Below are 9,125 nucleotides of genomic sequence, written 5' to 3' on the forward strand. Positions count from 1 at the left end.
ATCCGTCATATGGTGGATGAAGAGACATTAAGATGGCAGTAAGGTAAAATGACAGGTTCTTCTACAGTTTTTACTGTCTCACTTCACCATTACCCATTTCTATAATGCATAATAGCTTTACGCTGTGCTACACTGCCATATGGGCAGTGATATTCAGTGCAGTAGTGCCACCCTCTCTTATTTGCCACGGACCACAAACTGCCTGTTGATGGCCTTGCTAATGAACATGAAATTGAATTACACTCTGATTTCTCCTAGAATTTACCCCTGTAGAATAATCCAGGCACAGCACAGTTCCCTATCATAAAAATGTCATAAAAACATCTGCTTTTCTGTTCATAACTTTTCGTTGAACAACAAGCCTGGAGAGTTGCAATTCAAAAGCTCACATCCTGCATTCTGAGCATAATTTGGCCCAGACAAACAAATATTATTTCATTATGTTGTGTGACAAAACACACTTCTGTATTCTCTACCTAGAACAGATGCACCGATGTACCTAGTTCTTCCTCATTTAAAATGCCAGAGCATATTTACACATTGCTGGTATATACTGGAAACTGTTTTTGAAAAGAAAATCAACCCATATTCATTTAGAATCCTTTCTCACTTCAAATCTGCTAGACCAGATTGCTTAAACATAATTTCAGGATCAGTACAGACACAAGAAACTACTGGGAAGATAAAATGTAGAAGGTTATACCCATGCACATAACTGAAGCACAGGCAACTCCCAGTTTACATGGGGGTTACACTCCAAGGCACCACATGTTTTAATGAAATAATGTATATTTGAAACACAATTGAAAAAGCCTACAGACACCCCATTCCACCTCTTTTTGTTATGTTTTTGTGCCATTTTCAGGTCACTTCCAGGTTCAGCGCAATGCACATGTGTGTAGTCATACACATATCAGACACGCCTAAAATGGTTGCTGCCTATATGTCTCATGCTGCAATTTCATTTTATTATTAAATTCTAAAGAATATATTGAAAATAAATGTCATTTATCCTACAATATTTTCAAATGCTACCCACATAATGCCATTGCTAATTTTAGGATAGTTCTGTTCTAGTCAAATAAGAGAGCTGCCAAATAAGAGAATAACTCAAGCTACACCTGCATTGATGTGTGGCTGATAGTGAAAAAGTTAACTGAAAACAACACAGCCAATCACAGGGTTGCTGACTGATCCAGTAGAGGAATAGGGTATTTTCATTTATTTCCTCTGGTTTTGCAGTCCCTTACGCCACCCATTCCAAAGGGTACCCTAACCCTCTGGAGCAGATATGGCAGAGGTGGCAGTTCAGGAGAATACTAGAAACCCTACTTACAGATAACTTTTCATATCTTGAGATCAACAAGTGAACAGTATCAATATCATAGTCCTGGTGGCACCGTCATGTTGGCATTAGAAATCAAACCATCTGAAACGTCAAAATTTTGAAATAATTTTTTTAGAGAGAATCTTCTCTGAAATATTTGTGGTTCGGTACTTCAGGGATGGCCCAACATTTACAGATTCCCTTCCCCTTTCTCTGAATGCAAGACAATCATCCTTACTGATCATCTGGAATCAGTACAATGCCAAGCCATGAATTAACTGCTCGTATATGTCAGATACCACTGGCAGAATCATAAGGAATCAAAGGACATATCATAGGGACATAGGAATACTGGCATAAGACAAAGAAGCTGGATCAAGTCAATGGCCAATCTCATAGTGGCCAAAAACAGGTGCCTATTGGAAGCTTGCAAGCTAGACAACAGGCCACCTAATAATTCCAAGGAACTGTCATTCTGAAGCATACTAACTCTGACAGTTGAGGTAGTATGTAGTCATCATGACTAGTGGTCATTGTCCTCCATGAATTTGTCCAGCTACATGAAAAGCCAGCTACATAAAATGCTGTGGTGAGATAATAAAGGAGATTATGTATTAGATTAGGAAGATTTCTGGACACCAATCCAATCATGTAGCTGTAAAGAAAATGGCTTTAAGGTAATGTAGAAGTTTTTAATCCACATCAATGTCAAATGTATATTTTTAAAGCTTCTTTTTTTGTAAATAGGGCTACATTCAAGAAGGGACTGCATATAGTCATACTTTGGCAATACTGAAATGCAGTGAGGTACTGTACTGGGAAATGGTCACAAACAATAATGGCTGTACTGTATGAGATCTACTTTCAGGTTTTGGATTAAAAGTAGTAATTTTGTGGGGTATAAATTTCTCTTCAAAAATACTTTAGATATTGCCCATATTTAGTTTTTTTCAAACTGTTCAGTCACCAGTACAGTTTCACTGGGTTGCTAACTTCTTTGGTATATTTTTTTCCTAGGCTGCTTCCTCTTTCCTGGATTAGTGATATGATGATCCCACTTACCGTAATTTGGTGTCATGTGGCGACCATGGTGATGTCACAATGAAACAAAACTAATTAGATAAAACTGCATAATGACATCACTGAGGACAGGCAAGGGCAATTTACATCAATATTAACCTTTTCACAAGGCATGAAAATCAAAAAGGGAGGGGGTTTTTGCCCTGGCAAAAGTGTTCATGAAAAAACAGCAAGTAGGTTCAGCTCCTCACTCCCTATAATATGGCATGAAAAACACACTGCACATTATAAGCATACCCAAGAATTATACTGTGTAATATACTTTCCTTACAAACAATTAGTGAAACAATTATGACCAAATTAACCATATTAACAAAAGCTAATCTCTGGAATTTGTTCAGCTGTACTAGACATGGGATATATGGATTTCAATCATAGGAAGCTACCATATTCTGTGGATTCCAGACAGTAATAGAAAGCCAAATAATTTGAAATTTCATATTACTAATCTATTTATTAATCTACTTTGCTGTAGTATTCTGTATTTTGTATATTTGAATATAGATGGATAGTCTGAGTGATGCAGATGAAACTATGCTTAAGCCAGTGTTTTTCAACCTTTTTTGGGCAAAGGCACACTTGTTTCATGAAAAAAATAACAAGGCACACCACCATTAGAAAATGTTAAAAAAATTAACTCTGTGCCTATATTGACTATATATAAAGTAATTCTCTTGAATTTTTCAATTTTTCCCACGGCACACCAGGCAACATCTCGCGGCACACTAGTGTGCCACGGAACAGTGGTTGAAAAACACTGGCTTAAGCAATGTGGAGCAAGCCCTTCTGGAGCAGAAATTCCTTCTGCCGGATTTAACTACCATTAACTGCAATAACTGCAACAACATACATTACCCTAATCAGACCTAATTAGACCTAATCAAAGCGCCTGTTGAACTCAAGATCTGAAACCAGTTTCCAACCATAATTTCAGATAGTGGATTAAGCGGAAACCCTAGTTAATTTAAAAGTAACTAACATTGCTGACTTCCTAACAGTTTACCACAACTCACACTCCAAAACGGAATATATTTTCACATCACAGCCTGGACATAGCTGGGGGGGGCAGGGGGGCAGCTGCCCCCCTCCAATAAAAAAAGCAAAAAAAAGCCCCCCCAACAAAAGCCCTCCCCACCACAATAGCCCTGACCCCCCCAACAAAAATCCTGACTACGCCCATACATTGCAGTCCTAATTGCTTACGTTAAACAAATGAAAGTGTTATATCCACATTCATCCTGTTTACATGTTTTCTATGCTAGTTTGGCCTCCAGGCTACCCAGATTATAAACAGCCAACAGAAATTTCAGACTATAATACTGAAATGTAGCAAGTACTTACCTAGAATTTGAGAACAAAATTCAGCACTTTTGCACTGACACTGTGAGAAAGAAAGAGTTCGATATTTCATACTTTTTTGTAGAATAGTGGAAGAAAGTTTAAATTTAGAATCCTAATCCAATGAAATCCACAAACAGAAACCAGGTTCCATTAATTAATTTCCCCCCCTAAGCATAAGATACTATACAGGGTGAGGGCATCCAGCACTCCTGCACCACGTTCATTTTCTAACAAATTAAGGTTGCAACCCTATATTCACTTATCTGGAAGTAACCCCCCCCCCCCATTAAACTAATGGTTCTTACTTCTCAATACACATGTATAGAATTTTACTGGAAGTGGCTTAAGCTCCTAATTGACATATAAAGGAGGAAATGGACATCAGACAGCCATTCCCTCCCTTCTGATCACTGAACGATTTGTGCTTTCAGACTGAAAAACACGGAACTTCTGTCCAGCAAGAATAGAAGGGTCCACAAGGAAAATGTTCAGGATGGAAGAATGTGAACCGATTTACATTAATGACATTTAATGTTGATTTCTAAGCAAACACTGGATTGCAATTTAGGAATTGACCAAGCTCAGGAACCAATCATTGTTTTCATCACAACTTTTCCTGTCGACTTTGGTTGTTAACTCTCTGAATCACAACGTTTCCAGAAGGATGCTGCAGTGCAATGCATCTAAAAGAGTAAATGAAAAATTGTTCTGTTCAGATTATATCATAATCAACTTCTCTTTGAATAGCTCCAATTTCTGTTAAATTTTTAAGAAATGTGTATTTTCTTTGTATTATGGACACTAAAGCTTTAATTTTGAATTTATGTGGGTGTCTTTTACCACAATAAACTGCTATTTCATTTTATTTTTTTACAGATACAGTCCCTTAAAGTTCAGGCTTGATTTGTAAAAAAAACAGCAAGCACTAGGCAGAGCTATGTTGCCTATTCCTTCCACAGAAAAGAAGTATATTTGTTAAGTTTCCAAGAAGGAGAGGGAGGGGAAATCTCCCTCTATTTATCTATGCAGTTTACCATGGGATCCTTCCTTGGATTCGGCATTAGGAGAGCCATATTTATGGCATTTTTGTGTACAATATGTGCCATCCTTCGTGAGTCTTAAAGAGGAGCTTGAAGCTATCCATTACTGCTGCTTCCCTGGCTTTTAGCCCAAGAGTCACATGTTTCTGTAATCTGCTCAAGTGCTTTTTTAGCAGAACGTGTTAATCAGTTTTTAAAATTAAAATAAACAAACCTGTGTCACAGATCATCAATTCCTCTTCTACTGAAAATACAAGGCACCAGATAACATCATTTACAATGGCAGTTGCCAGATTCTCCTGAATCACCTGCTGCTGTTGGCTCAGTTCTCAGAAGCAGATTTCAACTAGCATTTTTTCCTCATTTCATCATTGGATTGTGTCCATTATATTTCTACCTAACTTTTTTCTTTTCTGTTTGCCTTTTTTACAGTTTAACATTAATGATTTTATCTCTTAAAATGTTTATGAAAATTAATTTTAATACTTTAATGCTATTTAAAAGTAACATTTCATATTGTCGTATAAACCTTTTAGAGGTCTTTTATACTAATAAGTGGCATATAAATTTTGTGAAATAAAATAAAAGCAAATACTTTTTCTTAATTGGTTATCAGTAAAGAGCAGGCACAGGCAAACTCGGCCCTCCAGATGTTTTAGGACTACAATTCCCATCATCCCTAGCTAACAGGACCAGTGACCAGGGGTGATGGGAATTGTAGTCCCAAAACATCTGGAGGGCCGAGTTTGCCTATGCCTGGTAAAGAGAATTGTAAGGGTTATTTTATACACTACACAGAAAAAAACAGGTTTCCAATCAAGTCAGCTAAACCTGGTTCTCTAACAATTGTACCAGATTATGCACATGTTTTCAAACATGGGTTTGTTACAATTACACGTTATATGTATTTGAAATACCTTGGACATACATAGAATACCATTTCTGTTCTTCAACCCATTTTACAATATCAGCTTCATTAATTGAGGTCACTAGCAAAGCAACTGCATAATTCTTGGAAGATGATTTCTAGTTTTACAAACTTCTAGAGATTACAATGCAGATTTCTTGCTAATATCATTCAGAGAGCATTTTCACAGGAGTCCTCTCCTGGGAATCAAGGACAATATTAAAAACAAGTTTGGAGAAGCAATTCTTGCTTTCTCTTACTCATATTCTCTTCCTCAGCAATAGGATGCATTTTTGACAAAATGTGATCAAATTACAGTTCTGTACAGAAGAAGAAAGTATAACATTGGCTTGTCTTAAATATTATGCTGTCATCCAGTGGCCATTGTTATGAACTGCACAACTCTTCTGTTTTACATTTATTAACAGAACTCAGAAATGTTTATGACCTAAATTAAACAGCATGGAATGCCATGGGGGAAAATAAGCCAAGCCAGAAAATTCACAAAATGTAATCGTCCCACTAAAGGACTAAAAACTAGAAAGGTGTAGGCCCTAAAGCCCTGATGGACAAACAGTATTGTATTATAGATGTGTTTTGCCTCGTTTTAAAGAGCTACTCAGTGCAAGCTATTAAAGATTTCCCTCAAATAGTAAGTTTGCATATTGTCACAAGGGTTTCCTCTGAGGCTAGTATAGTTTAGGGCCCCACTCTTTTGGGGGTCCCAAAAAAATTTAAAGGAAAAAAACCCTAGATGTACATTTCCAAAATATAAGACAAAAAACAAATAAAATAAAACCTACATACAGCAACAGTGTTTTGTGTTGTGTAGGCTCCTATGATGTAAGTAATGAGCCCCGCCTGCTCCCTAAAATATATCACTATTAATATACTTCTTAATTGCATTTCAGTTCAACAATTACTTTGATAAAATACATATTTTGTTATGTGCAAATGGCTTTAGATACCTACTAGGTCCATAAATTACCATATAGCGTATATTCAACACAAAAAACAGCAACAGTTTGTTGTTGACAAAGGACAGCTGGGCATATAAAGGGCCCCATTACCTTCAGTAGCTTAGGGCCTCATCAAACCTAAATCCGGCCCTGCCTAGACCCCATTTACACAGTGCCAATGGGGTTTTGCTGAGGCAAAGTGTTAACTTGTCAAGAAGGCTGTGAGGAAAAGAACACAGTTAACAGAGGCATCACACACACACACACCCTTATCCCAACAAGGCAACAAAGTGCCTAGATTAAATGGAGTACCGTATACTAAAAGTAGAATTCCATCACCTATCCCAACACAGAGGAAGGAGAACCCGCGCTTAAACCAAAGCAGAAAGCGACAGGATAAAGAAGCAAATACATACTCTTAGACACTTCCTGCATTCTCCTCACAATGTACACTGAGGAGAGAACTAAAACTCTTGAGTTGCTGGTCTCAAGCCTTCAGCATGGTGGGGAAGTCTCAGGCCTGAAGGAAGCCAAAGTCTTGCCTGACCCCACCCCCAAGCTAGCTAAATGAGTTTTTTGACTTAGGGTAAATGTCTCCTGAATCTATTTCACCTTCTGGAGGCCAGAACTGGAATTACAAGCTCCAGCTCAGCTCAGCTGTACTCCTTTGCCTGATAATGGCATCAGCCTGAATCACTTTTTGCCTGCATGTGGGTAAAGTTTGCAATCTCCAGAGGGATGTCAAGTGAAACTCATTGAGTTTCGTAGAAGCTATCTGAAACATACTGCATTATTATTATTATTATTATTATTATTATTATTATTATTATTATTATTATTATTCTAAATTGAATTTATATTCCACCCTATAGCCAGAGGTCTCAGGGTGGATACTCTGTCTTTCTGTCTTAGGTGTATAATTCAATTATCAGAAGAGTCCACATAGTTTGAGTTCTGTACTGATATAAGGAATATAATTTTAACTGCTTAGAATTACTCCAGGCTCTGGGTGTATTATTATAAACACCAGAATCCAAGAGTTAGAAGGTTAAAAATAATAACCCCCCTGCCCTGCCCTGTGAAGAAAAGCCTGTCTTTTGCTTAGGCCACATCACAACTAAAGTTTGATTTATTCCGGCCATGAGCATCAGGGGAATAGGTTTCTGTTAAGAAATTCAGCTCACGCTAATGAGGATGAGATCATGGGTTGAGCGCACCTGTGCTATCTCCTTGTGGCTGGTAGCTCAAGGTCAGTATGGCCGCCTGCTTAATTAATAGCAACTATGGACATGTGAGAACGTGTACTCCCAAATCCTGGAAGGTTCTAGCTACGGTAGCTGAGTTTCTGATTGGCCGGGAAGTCCAAGTTCGGTTGTTAGGCCAGTTTTATATAATTTTGACTTACGCCATTTTTCTGTGCTTCATGTACAGGTACCTTGTAGGTTTATATTAGACTAAGTTTTGCTGTTTTATTCTGACTTGTATTTTTTTACCATTTCTGTTTTCCAACAGTATTTTATTTGTATTTTTCATGGGTTTTTATTTTATTATTCACTGTCAATAAATTGCCTCATTCATTTTGTGTCTGTTTTATTCTAGAAAGCTTGGGTCCCCAGTTCTGGTGTTTGGGACTTCTTGGTTAATGGCTACTGTACAGTGTAGTTTGTTTGTGGCTCAGAGGGCAGAGAGTGGACTTTTAGCTCCTGCCTGTCTGAATCTGCAGGTTCTCCTGACCTAGACTGGAAGACAACAAGAGTGGTGTCAACATACTACTTTTGCAGAGTCCAGTTGAAAGGCTCTGGCTGGATTTTTCTACTGACTTAGGCCAAGCGAGAGTCCTCACTCCCTGGGCTTTGAGGTTAGGCAATCTTGACACACACAGGGTCGGTGCGTCCATTTAGGCGAACTAGGCAGTTGCCTAGGGCACCAAAATGGAGGGGGCGCTGGCCAGCCTGCCCCCCACCCCCCGCCGCTGCCCGGTGCCACTCCACCAGCGGCAGAGTGGCGGGGAGGGGGGAGCAGCCTGAAATCGGGCTTCTCCGCAGGGCCGGTGCTAGGGATTGGGGGGCGGGCGCCAGAAGGTGATCTCGCCTAGGGCGCAAAAAACCCTAGCACCGGCCCTGGACACACATACCCCAAATTAGGGCAGAACAACATACTCCAAGGCAAATACCTCAATGTTGTCCTTTAAGGTTTGTGATATACCATATATATTTTTCCTTTGCTTTTTCTTTTTATACCACTGTGTCATGAAGATATATCACAGCAGTTTACAATATAAAAACTTAAAACCAAACAACAACATTACAAGTTAAAAACAAAAGCATAAAGAAGTTAAAAACAACCATCAATAGATTTGGGGGGGGGGGGGCTGAACTCTTAATAGCTTGCATAGGCCTGGTGGAACAGAAATGTTTTCGGCAGATGTTTTGGCACAGAAGGCAAATGCTGAATCTCTATTGGCAGTATGT

At 38.6% G+C, this 9,125-nt stretch overlaps 1 protein-coding gene across 1 annotated transcript in view; it reads right to left on the minus strand.

The window, feature by feature from the left end:
* Positions 1–7,195, minus strand: part of CCDC73 (coiled-coil domain containing 73) — a 54,383-nt gene extending 47,188 nt beyond the window's left edge. The window contains exon 1 of the mRNA XM_033151585.1: positions 7,071–7,195. The gene's annotated coding sequence lies outside the window, so the exon portion shown is untranslated. The remainder of the gene's footprint in view (positions 1–7,070) is intronic.
* Positions 7,196–9,125: the final 1,930 nt, after the last annotated feature.

The sequence above is a fragment of the Lacerta agilis genome, chromosome 1 (genome assembly GCF_009819535.1).
Source record: "Lacerta agilis isolate rLacAgi1 chromosome 1, rLacAgi1.pri, whole genome shotgun sequence".
NCBI lineage: Eukaryota > Metazoa > Chordata > Lepidosauria > Squamata > Lacertidae > Lacerta > Lacerta agilis.